Consider the following 14,883-nt stretch of genomic DNA (forward strand, 5'->3'; position numbering starts at 1 on the left):
TTATTTTTGCCCCTAGAAATCGGTTTTGAATAAAAAAAATAATGTAGTTAAATAAACTTAACTAAAGTTAAGGCTCTGAGGCTTTCCTCAGATGACAAAAAGGCAGTTGCTCTGATCCACAGATGAGAAAAATTTGAAGATTGTCCACATTTGTTGAAGAATTGAAAAGTTCCAAAAAGTTCTTTGCTTGTGTGTGTTTTAGTCCAATTCCCATCACTCTGATGGGCAGAGCCTGCTTGAGGGGAGAGAGTAAACTTCCTTGACTCCTCTCTGGAATGTCTTTGTCCCAGTTTAGCCTAGCTTAAAGGCGCAATGGACAATTTTTTGGCGATTTGAGAACTCAGGTGGAAGTGCACATGCGCACTCCCCCGTGCGGACTGATACAGAGATGCGACGGATCACATCGCATCTCTCGTCTCCCGTAGATTTCCATCTTATTCTGAGTCAGCTCGAACTGTCTTTCTCCGTCTTCATTTTGTATATATTATGATAGATCAATGCGCTTAGACACGCGAAAACATGGGACGAGCCGGCGGCTGCAGGTGAGCGGTAGGTGCGTTTTATGATTGATACGTGGCAGGACTAATCGGCAGTCCACGCCACGAGGAAATAAGACTAAAATTTGGGTAAAAAAATCGTCCATTCAACCTTCAATTATCGGGACTCAGAGTGTTTCTCTCTTCTCTATTGGTCCTCATCCCTCTCCAGGACACACACACACACACACACACAGGATTCTTTAACCAGTCTCAATAAAGCCATTTACTGATATACTGTAGATAGTACATGCTTTGATATATTCTGCACCTCATTTTTCACTTTGACTCTTTTTGTTGTGACTTTATCAGTCCAGGCCGCTCCATAACAGTGTGATTGAAGTGCTTTTGAAGAGTTCTGGCAGCAGGTTTTGAGGGGAAATACCAAGTCCAATTGCCAAAGGTCACGTGAATCAGGTGGGTCCGTCTGCGGAGCTCAGCCTTCTATTATCGACTCTGACCTGTGAAACACAAGCCGCCTGAGAGCCTGCTCAGCAAAATGATGCAATTTGTGAGGATGTCGCTCGTCACCCGCTGATGACCCCATCCAGCGCTAGCATCCCCTGATGCCCACCCATAATGCACCAGTCTCCCTCTTGTCATCATAAAGCTTTTTGTTTCTACACAGGATTCTCTTCAGCTGATCCTTCAAAGGACTGTACAGGGCGAGTGAAATCAGTGAGTCAGTTCATTCAGAATTAGTTATGTTGTTTTTGTCTGAATTTCATTTTAGATGCTCACCAAATATTGTCTAGTCACAATACCCTAACCTAACATGCATCAGTAGTCTGGTGATTGGCGGATGAGCACAAAGCATTTTTACAATTGATTATAATTTGTTTTAAACAAATTGCTAATTGTATTGAACTAAAACAAAAGTATATCATCATTTTATAGTGTGTTCACTGCAATATTTCTTTTTACTTGTAAGGTTCATAGTGGCGAGAGATTTTCATTTGTTTTTTGTTCTTTTTTTTTTTTAAAGTCTCATTTCCTGAGCACTAGCGCTTCACTTACTAGGACCATACAGGATTGATTCATACATGCTCAAGCATGTATGAATCAATCAAAATACCCCTTTGTTTAAACTAACGATGAGGAAACACAAGATTAAAAACTCTAAAAAGTGTTAAGCGCATAATATGTGCTCTTTAAAACCAGTTAAGGAGTGCAGCTGGGAAACGACACGAGTTACTGTTGGATTGTGTGAATTGAGCAGTTTGTTTTGTCCAGAGGAAAGTACACAACGCTCTTCCAGTAGAAATTCTTCAGAGGGGTATAGCCTGTCTCATCTCAACATCAAGCTCAAAACAAGCAGTTCAAGTGATGCTTTCCTGCTGTGTCTCCACATTGAGAGAGAAACGCTGTGGTTCTGACGGCTTTTACTCTCACCAAACTACTTTACACTACTTCTGACCAGTCCTCCAGTTATGCACTTTTTGACCTTTTTGGTGATTTTATATTTTTCTTGTATTTTAACTGCTCAATGTGCCTAAATGGCCCTTTGTAAATACAGTTATTTGATTGATTGATTGATTGATTGATTGATTGATTGATTGATTGATTGATTGATGACCACTGACCACATCCAATCACTCACATGCCACTTCCATAAAGACAACACAATGATGAGATTGATCCGAAAACCTAAAGTTATGTTGCCCGAATGTTGTGACATAACACACTTTCTTCTCCATTAGAATAAACATATTCACCACAGCTAATTACATTTCTAATCTTTTTTTTTTTTAAGATTGTAAATGCTAAACACCATTGGTTTGAGTAGTTATTGGATGTGTTCACACTTATTTGGTCCTAAATTTAGCGCCTAGTAGTCCTGATATAGACTTGCTTGGTCCTGTTCCAGTCCTGATTTAGTCCTTGGATAGTCCAAGTTTAATTCTGGGTTTAATTCTAGTTTGATCCCAATCTTGATGTGGTGAAATGTAAACACAGCCTAATCTGGTTTTTCACTGAAATGTTTTTATGTTTATTTTATTCAGTCATGGAACAGTTGAACTTGGTCCACAGTTCAAAATATCCTGTTGACATGGACATTTTCCTCCAATCATCTGTAATTATGAATCCAAAGCTTGACTCTGCTTCAGCCATTGTTTTTGCCCTGCCATCTGCTTGTAGTCTACGGAGAGAAGAAATGGCAGAGGTTTGGTAACCCAGGCAGCAGCCCAACAGGCAGCAGCAGGCCCTCAGCAGGTGCCAGTGTCCTGTTGCCTTTTCTATTGACTGAAGCTCGACCTGGACTAGAGACAGATCAGATCTGAAATGATCGGGAGGCTTGAGAAAGGAGAAACAAGATCTACGGAGATTCACACCAAAAGGCCATCAGAAATCAGTCGCTTAAAGTCCAATTTCAGTTATATGATCCAAAGTGTTTGAAGATAGTTGCAACAAGTCATCCATCAACAGTGGATTTATTCTTAGGACTATAAATGTTATTAAGGTGAAGGTACAACTTACTGTCCTCTGCCTTTGACCCATCATTTAATGCTGCTGTGATGTCAGGATCAGTGCAGCGCCGGGGGACCCATCGCCAGATCTTTCTGCTCGACTTGGTCAGGGCCACTGTAGCTGGAGGATTTTACCTGGTGCATGTTTGGGTTGATTGGGGAAACCAGAGTGCCCAGAAGAAACCCACCCAGACATGGAGAAAAGCATTCACACTTCCCGGAGAAAGACCCGGACTGGCCCAGGAGTAGAACCCATAACCTGAGGCGAGAGTGCTAGGCACTCATCGCTGCCACGTGTTATGTCAAGAGAGGTGCGCTGATCGATCGGCCGTCGGTCATGATCGACCCGATCTCTGCAATTGATCTGTGTGCAAAATGGGCCAATCAGATGCACCGATCTTTACACCGATCACTTTACATCATTATCACATTAGTCTACAGATGATCTGTAAGTTACTGCAGTGGTGTCATTTAAGCTCCTAATGAAACCCTCTTAAAACGCACTCTGATGTGGTCCTTTAAGTTTTAAACATGGAGGAGCCACGTTTCTCCGTAAACATGCAAGGAAATAGGAGCTCACCAGCTAGTCTTTTAGTTAAAAGAATAACAGAGGTTTAGAACCAAAATGTGTCTATGAGCCGTACGAAGTGACCACACTCAGACACGCTCATTTACAGGTACGCACACGCTGGTGATTTACTCATCAAAAGTGATAATTCAACATGTGCCTTCGATGTTACAAGAGCCATGGGCCTGTAAACGTTTCGTGTCTTATTTTGCTGAGAAAATGTGCTTTTTGAAGCCGTACCGTCACAAAATGGCTGCTTATGGAAAGTGGAGGCGCAAAGCACTTCGTGGTTTTGTCAAAGTCACGTTTGAAAGTGGCACCTCACAAACACTATCGTCCTCGCTGCTCTCCTCTGCATTTTTTCCTGTCCAAAAGCTTGCTCCTAAATCCACTCTGTTTAGCTGCACCAGATGCATTGCTGCTTGACACGAACATGAACGGCATGAAGTATTCATTCAACCCACACGGTTAATTGAGGCAGAATCATATGTATGTTTTATAAACATATATTTATTGTTATTAAAAAAAACTATACAAAAATTCAATGTGATCGGTATCGGCAGATCAACATTTCAGGACTTAAAGCAACTGATTTTTGACTCTTATTACTTAGTTTTACAAGTCTAGTTTTCAGTAAATGGTCAAAGTTTTTACACAGACTTTAACAAGGACTACATTTTAACAAGTATTTCGCATTGCTGATGCAATATAAGTAACAGTAAGTCATAATTATGTTTAAAACTATTTCAATATTTCACATTTTACCTTTTGCCTTTGCTTCATTTAATGATTCTCATTAGCACGTGCATAGGTATGAACGACATGTCAAAAATGTAGTTTTACATGTTATTCAATATATTCTGAAAACTCCAGAAATAAGATAACCCTCAGATTGTTGAAGTTCATGTAAACACAGCTAGAATAGTCATAAGAAATGAAAACATTGTACAAATGAGTTAGAACTGCCATTTTACGTAACAGAGAAATCAATTAGATTTTTACAAATTAAACTCATCAAAAAGTGTCTCAGAAAATCCGCAGCATCCAAATTTCTTCCTGCGTCACCAGACCACTCAAACATTAGCCCGAGAGCCTTTGAACGTCTCATAATCACACTCAAGTTCCATGACACTCATTTAACACAGTTCTCTCGATAATGAACATTTCTCCTTAGCGAGCGTCATTATAGCTTTAATCGGGCCGTTAATAGGGGACAGCGAAGAGCGAGGAGAATGCTTATCAGATCACTGTCAACGTGCTGTGAGCCGCAAGAACAATTATACAAAAATAATATAACTCTCAAATGCAAGACAATTGTGCATGAACATTGTGGTTTCATGAGAAAGGCTAATTGGCACGGCTCCGTTTCCTGAAGGGGTTAATGGTAATCAAAGTATTATGCAGCTCGAATTTGTCATACCTAAAAGGAAGTTCTAGCATTTATACAGTACATGTATAAAACAACAATGATTGCTGCTTTACATCCAAATCCTCTTTTATATAGAATAGTTTATTGAAAAAAGAGAGCAGTTTCCAAAGTGCTGCACAAAATGTGTAATACGTGCTGAATTTGAGCCGAAAACAAAGAGATCAGTTAAAATGCTAAATCATAAAATGGTGAAAAAGTCATTTTAAGTACAAAAAAAAAAAGCAACAACAAAAGTAGATATGTAAAATTATTATGAATGTACAAATGATGTCTAATGTTTGCAGAACAAGTTGTACTATATTATGAAAAATGTAGAATTTCCTTAATCACTGACCAGGAAAAATACTTTGCGATTAAATATTTTACTTATCCATCCATTTTCTTCCACCAAATTACCCAAGCCACATAAAAACAAAAAATAAATATCATAAAAAGACTAGTTTACATCTGAAATGTCCATCTTGAAATGTACAATATTACAAAAAAGTACTTTTACGTTAATTGTGTAGGTTAACAGAAACTTGGTGTTGGAGTTTTGGCTGAAGTATAGTAGCAACAACACGCCTCTTACAGCCTCGCCTCCAGGAGCACCAAATGAAAATCTGTTATTTACTACGTGACGCCGTAGAGTTATCATTTAAAAGTCCGTTGGGAGAGCTGTTGATTTTCAGGTATCGATCGAAAAAGCAAGTACGAAAACAAACTTTAAGTGCAGCGCCGCTACAGAGAAAATGAGACGGAATCTGTTTTCTGAAGCAGAACCGGTCTCAGCTAATGTGCGTTCAATATAAAGGTCAAACTGAAATGGTGATACAAGACTTTTGTTTTGAGCATGCACTTTAGAACAGCTAAGGGTTTGGCGAGGTTTCGTGAGGATGCTCTGTGAGTGACAGGACCAATAACAAACGAACAACTGTACAATGTTTTGACACTATTGGCTCTCATGAGGTTGAAGCGCTTTACCCAGCAAAAGTGTACACAAGGTGATATTACTGTGTGTGTTACTGGCCTGCCTTACACGCCCTTTTCATTAAAGTATATCGCACTTAAAGAGAAAACTGAGAATTCTATATATAAAAGCACAAGTGTTATAGTTCGCACTGTTTTTTTGGCGATTGTGGCGTTGCTTGACAAAACTATATTTGTTACTAATAAACTGTATTGAACAGTGGGAAGTGAAAGCCGTAGTAAGTAACTTGGATAGGCTCCAGTCACGACCCCTAATGGGAACAAGCAGTAGAAAATTAATGAATGAATGAATGAATGTAGTTAAAACTGAACTTTCTGGCCTTTTATAATTAATTGATCACTTCTCCTCCGTCCAAATGTGACAATTCCAACCCAGTGTCTCTGAAGAATTTGGTTTGGAGACAGCAACAGGATGTAAAAAACATTTTCTTTCAGCTAAACGTTTCAATGGACAGACTATTTGCAAAGTCAGAAAAGAAATCAACAAAGTTTCTGAAATTTTTATTCAAGGAAACATTTAATGCATTAATTGTATTTCTATTGCAAATTAGTGCCGTAGTAATATCTAGTCTTTTTGGCCAAAATTAATCCTATTTTGTCTATTTTGTAAATGCATTTGACTATTGCAATGCACGTTATGCTAGTGTCGGCCAAAATGCGATTTCCTGTTTGTAGTGTGTCCAAAACTCCTGCGGCATCAATTTTAGCTTCCGTCAGTGGCTTCCAGTGTGTTTTAGATTTGATTTGTATTTTTCTCTTTTCTTTTAAAGATTTGAATGGCCTTGCTCCTTCCTACCTCTATCCTTCTCCTCATGCTCCCTCTCGCACTCTTAGGTCAGCAGATCAGCTGTAACGTGCTGTTACTAAGACAAAACACAAGCTTCATGGGGATCATGCGTTTAATGTGGCCGCCCCACGGTGGTGGAACCAGGTGCCATTAAACACGCTGTTCTTAAATCACTACAGAAAATGCTTTTTTTTTACTGGCTGCGAGATGTTGTTCAGCTGTAAAGTTTTAAAGTGCTTTATAAAAGCTTTATAAAGTTGGTATGATTATTGGTCTTTAAACATGCTCTTCAGTATCTTTTTTAGAGAAAATGCATAAAACAAGTCTAGTAATGAATGAAAAACAGCACAGGAGAACACTGGATATCTGACTACGGTGTCACGAATCTGGGAAACTTGAAACCATATGGTTTGTGAAGCTTGCATGCTTTTGTCAATGCAAAATGTACTTTTTGAGCTTTATTATAATATTGTTCCCTATTTTATAGCAATGCTATTGCTTCATCCATCCCCTTTTGAAACCATCAGAATCAGAAAACCATGCATACGTCTGTTTTGTTATGTGAAATATGTGTATGTTTGAAATATAGAGATTGAATTAATAATTATTGAAGCTCAAAAAGTAAGATTTTCATTGTTTGTGTCATTAACTTCAATATGAAAAACACATTTAAAATAATCCTTATGAAGAGAGCCATGTTAAAAGGGAAATAGCACCGCTAATGAAATGTGCTGAATGTTGACTTTGGCGAGAAGCAGAATTTGACCAGGACTAAATCTGTAACCAACACAAGCTGGCAAAAGCACAGATTGGAGGAGTCCCATTCTGAGATCAGGGGCCAGATGGAGAAGAGCTCTGTGCTGACAATCTGAGGGGACTTAAAAATAGAGCCACAATAAAAACGTGAAGTGGGCCTTGACCTATAATTATAATAGCAAAGTAGTTTGGATTCGTAAAGGGCCTGTACCTGATATTGAACCATGAGTGTCGAGGGTATTTTAGTTTGAACTGTTAGCCCTGCTCAATTACTCCCTTCTCCCACTCATGTTGAATCAGCATAACTGCTCAGGACAGTTAAAGTTAATCCTTTGCACATGGCCATCATTTAAAAAGTTGCTTGCTAGATTTTAAAATGTAGATTGCTTGTATATTGTTTTTACCTCCCAATAGCTGCTTTTACTTTGCGTGGTGTAAAAAGTGCTTTCCTGAACTGGGAGGAATACAAGTCTTATAAAGGCTCTTTAAGATTGAGTTATAACGCATAGATTTGTACAAAAATACTCTTTCTGCCGTCTTTCATTCAGCACATCATTCACTGACTCTTGCAACGTTCCTCCCATATTCTCCCATATCGCAATCACCAGCCTCATCAGCCTATCAATCCTCTCCTCTTCACAAATCAAGTCTCCAGGCCACTCGGAATGTACTTTCCCATATTGTTATCAGAGCTATCACACTCTGCCTTCACTGCATCTCTGATATATTCACCTGTGAGCTCTAAGGTTTGTCTCTTATGATACATCACACCGCAATCATATATGTTCATGTCTTTGGTTAAAACAGAAACGGTTTAACAAAAGTAGCAACAATCTAGTGACATCTATCAATATACTGACAATATACTGACAATATACTGACAATCATCTGCACTGTCAGGACTGTTCAAAAAATAAACTCTTACTCACGCTTTAGTTGTAATCCCTTGCCACCTAAAAACACATCCTGTTCTGTCACTGCACCTGTCACATATGTTCTGAGCTCTCAAACGGCATGGCACAGACAACATGACTCAAATGTTGACTATATGTATGGCTTGAGTCTGAGCGGTTTGCAGTCATCCCCCTCTTTACTGCTGAACACCCCACTGTACTGCTGAATCACAGCCAATCCCCTCTTATCCTTTATGTGGCTGGAACGTATCACAGCAGCTGCAACTCTGACAAAACACGGCCTGGTAATTGCAATGATCGTAACATAAATGTATATATTTCTACATATATATTATTCCCCATGTGGGACAATAAAGGATTATCTTATCTTATCTTAACATATTGATATATTACTATATTACTTTCTTTTTTTTTAATAACAAGGGAGGGACCTTGTCTCTCAAAGGAACTGCTCCTTCTTTCTTAACAACCTCCTTGCTGATGGTCAGGTTAGCCTTTACAAGCCCATAAAATGAACTGTTCAGTTATAAGCAATGATAATAATTAATGTATTCAACCAGGAGCTATATTCTGAGTGCAAAATAAAAAAAAAATAGTGTGCAATTTGAGGGCGTGTTGCACATGAATACAATTAGAAACAGGGCAACTTATTTCTACCGCCTTTCTATGTTAGATAAGTTAGAGTTCGGCATCAGAGCAAAACTTGGAGCAATAACACAGCACTGGTTACTGCATCTAATGCCCTTTAAGTGCATATGTGATGACATCGACTCAATATGTTCACTCGGCTATTATATTTGTGTCAGTAGCCTTTCATTCAACATTTAATACAGTTAAAACCAGCTGCAATTCCCCCACATTACAGAACACATAACATACATGCAGTTGAGGCGCACGGGAAACATGTTGGTTTTGACACGGGTAAAACACATGACATCATTTATAGTGGTGCAGAAGAGTCCGGGACAGATGAAGCAGCAGATTTGATGCGGAACGTGAAGAGGAGTAACGCATGGCTGGTGCTTTGGAACCAGCATCGTTTTCCCTGCTGTCAGGACTTGGCCGGGACTTCCACTGTAACGCTCGCTCTCTGGTGGAATACGAGGAGCATGGCCAAAGCGTTGAGCATTTTTATTGATCTACCGCCACCTTCAACACAATGAACTGCATGGATAAGCACATGTAGTGCAATATGATATCTTATCCTCATCGGAAATCCCTCTGTAGCAAATAAAAGCCTTAAAATAACTTTGAAACATGTTGTACAATTGATTCATCACCAACGATGACTTGACACTTCCTTTCCCGCCTACCCTCCCGCCTATGATCTGCTTCAATTGTTTAAGGTCAGCATGTTCATTAAATCTGACAGACCAGTGCGGAGGTACTGCGAGGTGTAGCCACTGCCTCGACCTTTGCAGAAAACAGGTAGCATTCGAGTTGCCATTTGTGAGGTTTTGCTGTGAAGTGATCAACATTGGCTGTGACTGTCGGTGTAATCCCTCATTTGTCCAGGCGTGTTCCATAGTAGAAAAAGCTTCAGTTGTAGTCATCTGGACTCAGTTAGAAAAAATAGACGTTTCGACTCTCATCCAAGAGTCATTGTCAATAACAGAATTTAGGTCGAGAACTCCGATATTTATACTCTTCTGTGGTAAGACCAGCCCATTGGGCGGAGCCTTCCTGAAGTAGAAAGAGTTGTTTGTTTCAACAGAACCTCCCCCTTGTATCTACCGAGCTAGCCTATTCAGAATTTTAATGGGCTATTAGAATCATCTTTGTCTTTGTGAGACCCTGGCTCAACCACCCTGAGTACCTGATTAGCATCTAAATGTCCTGGTCCTGGTCCTCTACCTTTCCAGGGGTTCAGTATACCATTATAGATACCAGGAAGATTGAATCTTAGTCCTCCATTCCTGTTTAAAGAAGGTTTTTCTTTTTTAACAAAAATAGCTTCCTTAACTCCTCTTTCAAACCATCTTTTCTCCCTGCTTAAAATCTTCACCTCACCGTCTTCAAACGAGTGATTAGAGGCTTCAAGATGGAGATGCACGGCACTCTGTGGTCCTGAACTTGTATTTCTTCTGTGCTGATAGAGCCTCTTGTGTAGAGGCTGTTTAGTCTCACCTATGTAACGTTCTTTACAGCTTTCTTCACTGCATTGGATAGAATAACATTGCTCTGTTTTTGAGTCGGCAACTTGTCCTTAGGGTGAACCAGTTCACTTTTGTCCTGCTTGACTGTAGTCAAGTGAAACTGAACAGAGAAGGAAGGGTGTTTCTATCCCTTATGTGTCTGGCCTGTCGGAAAAACTGCAGAGAATTTTTAGACAACACGAAGTCCCTGTTTATTTTAAACCAGGAAACACTGTAAGACAAAAACTGGTTCACCCTAAGGACAAGTTGCCGACTCAAAAACAGAGCGAAGAGAGAGAGGAGTTAAGGAAGCTATTTTTGTTAAAAAAGAAAGACCTTCTTTAAACAGGAATGGAGGACGATTCAATCTTCCTGGTATCTATAATGGTATACTGAACCCCTGGAAAGGTAGAGGACCAGGACATTTAGATGCTAATCAGGTACTCAGGGTGGTTGAGCCCAGGGTCTCACAAAGACAAAGAGGATTCTAATAGCCCATTAAAATTCTGAATAGGCTAGCTCGGTAGATACAAGGGGGGAGGTTCTGTTGAAATAACAACTCTTTCTACTTCAGGAAGGCTCCGCCCAATGGGCGGGTCTTACCACAGAAGAGTATAAATATCGGAGTTCTCGACCTAAATTCTGTTATTGACAATGACTCTTGGATGAGAGTCGAAACGTCTATTTTTTTTAACTGAGTCCAGATGACTACAACTGAAGCTTTTTCTACTATTGGCTGTGACTGTTTCGCTCACACACCATCCGAGCTGTGATCTCAATTAGCTGCAGCGAGAAGCGTACAAAGCCAGGTTGACAGCGTACAGACAGGAGAGGCCGCTTAGGGGAGAGAAAATGGCAGCTCGGGGCGGGGGGAAACCTGCAAGTCGACTCACACGTTCTGTCAATTGTGTTACTATTTTAGACTTGTGCTTCTTTTAAACATCTGTGTTGTGTTTTATTTGATTTCTTCTCCCATGGTTGTGGTAGAAACAGTTTACATCAATGTGATTTTTAAGGTACAGTACGTGACGGTGGCTTGGAATGTTCCACAGTATCTCGCTCTCACAGTATCTCGCTCTCACAGTATCTCGCTCTGGAGTGGTGGTCGCCTGTGGCTGCTGGGCCCTGGCTCGTGGGCTCCGGTGGAGGTTTGGGGCTTCATCTCTCCTGCATCTCTTTGCTCCCGGAATAGACGTCTCCTCTGATGGCGCTTCCTCAACTGGTTTATCTGTACTCAGCCTTATGTATGTTCGAGTAAGTATGTGACTATGTTTGTGTATGTGTGCGTGTGCTTCTGCATGTGACTGTGCATGGGTTGTGAGGTTGTCTGGGTCAGGCGGTTGTGTGAGCTGTGGGAAGTATTTTGTGCTATATTATATGTATGAAAAGCGCTTTATAAATAAAGTTTGATTAATTGATTGATTATTGCTATAAACATTCCAGGCAAAGCAATAATAGAGTCAAGTTTTACTTCTTCTTTTTGTTTAAGGTAATTAAAACATAACAGATTTTGAAATACAAACACTAAATATAATACCTCCCTTTGAACTTAAATTAATTATGGGTTAGGGTTAGGGTTCCAACTGGGACAAAGAAGGTTCTCTTATCTTTTGAAAGAAAATAAATCCTCTAGAAGTACGTCTTCCACTTAAATCAATTAGTGTTTCCTCCCTCCAGCTTTCCAAAATGTACTCCCTAAATTCCTTTTCTTCTGGTCCAGACTGTTGTGATTGTGGCTTGTGCCTGGAGAGCTGCTGCCCTCTCTCTGTAGTCTTGCTGAGTGAACGGGCTGGAGTGCTGCCAACGCCTGTCCTGTTTTCACTCTCTGGTTGTTTCCTTACCTGATGATTACGCCTTTTCCACAGAGCCGCACTGTCACTGCACATCTGACTCACAGCCACTGCAGCACTGACAAGAGTCCAGCCATCACTGTCTGAAGGGCCCGGGCTGGAGGAGTTCACTGTCATTTACTCTCTTACTTCAACTAAAGAGTTATTTTTGCTCACTGTACATTTTAACGACAGTGAGTAATGTTATTTTGAGTGCTTAGACTTGAAGTACATGTAGGTTGGGCTTTTTCATTTCACTAAAACATGGTAAACATGATTATATTTACACTACAGGCATTTTTTTTCAATAGTTTGATTTTTGGTCATTTTTGCCTCAATATAAAAACTTTCATGTGGAAACGACAAAACAATTCAATCTGCTCCAATAGACGTTTTATTCTTTCATAGACTCATATTTCTCTCATAGATTTCTCTGGGACATTGTAACTTCAAAGGCCGTTAAAGATCAGTCCTTAAAATAGCATGTTGTCCCAGCATTTTTAATGGAATGTTTTTTTTAGACAGCTTTACTTGATGTAAATTTAAACTTTAATTTTGGAATTGTCCTCCGCAAATTACCACTGCATTGATGTAAAACAATAAGCAATATTTACTACACAATATCATTTAAAACAGCGTAAAAATAAGACAAACCTGAGAATTTGTCATATGCACTTTAAGTCAAATGTTTTATGCAAACTTTTGTTTTTTTGTTCTGTATAACGTATTGTTTGAATATGCTTTGATCATAAAATAATTTGCACATTAGATAACAAACAGTTTACCAGATCAATACTCTAACTTGAATTTGTATCACTATTTACAAGTATTATTTTTAAATCAATGGTACTATTGTTTGCTTCGTTACTCTTATATCTTTTAGCCGAGTGCTATGGACATAGAGTGATCTGATAAGTTAAACATGGTTCTTCAATTGTTTTAGAGCTTGATTAGTGCGTAAAATCCCTCCTGAATCTCAGAGGCAAAGCAAATGTAAAAGAGGTGATGTCAACAAGGCATCTATAATGTGCTATAACAACATTTTCTTTTGTTTACAGCAAAAAACTGCGACACACAGATACTTTAAATGTAAAATATGACTGATAATGTTAGGCCACCAGTTGAAAATGTATACAACAAACATATCCCACCACTGCTCGATAGTAAAACATATCGGCAGTTGCTGTGTCCTCAAAACATTTAAAATATAGTCAGTAAAAAGCTTTGTAACACCTTCAGCTTCATAACATGAGCACTTTGTCAGTGACTCACTTCCAGACTCCTCCGAGTGCCAAAACTATTTCTTGAGGATTCATGACCTGCCACTTTGTCGTTCTTGTTTATCAGTGTCTTGCTGAAAAGTGAACAAGAGAAGTTTGTTTGGCAAGACAAAAGGAATATATTATTGCTTGATGCTTGTTTAATTAAACTGTAATGAGCCTCTTTTCCATCCTTCGTCATACTTTTATAGCTGCAAATGCCCAGTCTTCCTCCACATATCGACCATTATATTTAAAAGAAACAGTATACGACAGCGGCGGCCGGTGGTATATTGTTGGGGGGTGCGCCAGTGTGCGTATATCAGTAGAGTGCTATGACTTTTATGGTGGGCATGCAGACTTGGGGTGGTCATCAATAATTAGCTTGTTGATTCAAAGCGAAAGGCGTGACAAAGCTAGGTCAGAACTCCACCATGTACCTAGCCGCTAAAGGCTAAACTGGCGACATGCGCTAGACCATTCAGTGTGAGCAAAGACTATGTTTAGATGGATAGATGGATAGACGTTTATGCTGATATTTGAATAATTTCTTACATTCCCAAAATAACCAAGATCCATTTAAGGACGGCTTATTTATGATTCCAATGAAGAACATAGCGCTGCAATAAACAAGTCTGAAAAGGATTGAATGCTTATACAGCACAACCCTTATTACAAAAGTATTATAACGATAATCACGACCATACTTGATTCTAATTTACAGGTAAATCCCATTGGTCTATTAAACGTCAATATTCAACATAAATGAATGCATTCCTTTCTTATTGCTTTCTGTTTGTTTAAACCGTTTCATAATTGTACATGTACCGTTCCATATTCTGACCCCACAGACACATCAAATATTTTCCAAGTTGTTTGGGCCCATATAGAAAAGGTGAAGTCCCCTTAAATCACACATATTTTCCCTTTCAATAACATGTGTCTGGCTTTTCTTTTATGCGTATTACAAAAGCCTACCTCCCCCTGGTTCTTGTGTTGCAACTGCAGTTCAGTTTGTCACAGAATATCCACTAGAAAGTCCCAGTTATTTAAACACCAAAACACATATCACTTTTTGCTTCCGGCCCAAATTACTCAGTGGCTTTCTGAATGTCAGATCTAGCCAGCAATCACTTTGGCCCCACTTGTGACTGTCAGCGCACCATTTCCTGAAGATGAACCGATGGATCTCAAAGTGTGGGCATTTTGGCATCCGTATAACGGACAACTCCA

General features: G+C 39.5%; 1 protein-coding gene across 1 annotated transcript in view; it reads right to left on the reverse strand.

The window, feature by feature from the left end:
• Positions 1-14,883, reverse strand: part of sorcs3a (sortilin related VPS10 domain containing receptor 3a) — a 309,709-nt gene that overhangs the window by 168,410 nt on the left and 126,416 nt on the right. The window lies entirely within an intron of this gene.

The sequence above is a fragment of the Eucyclogobius newberryi genome, unplaced genomic scaffold (genome assembly GCF_026437365.1).
Source record: "Eucyclogobius newberryi isolate DKJ021-1_F unplaced genomic scaffold, fEucNew1.0.hap1 SCAF_4, whole genome shotgun sequence".
Taxonomy (NCBI): domain Eukaryota; kingdom Metazoa; phylum Chordata; class Actinopteri; order Gobiiformes; family Gobiidae; genus Eucyclogobius; species Eucyclogobius newberryi.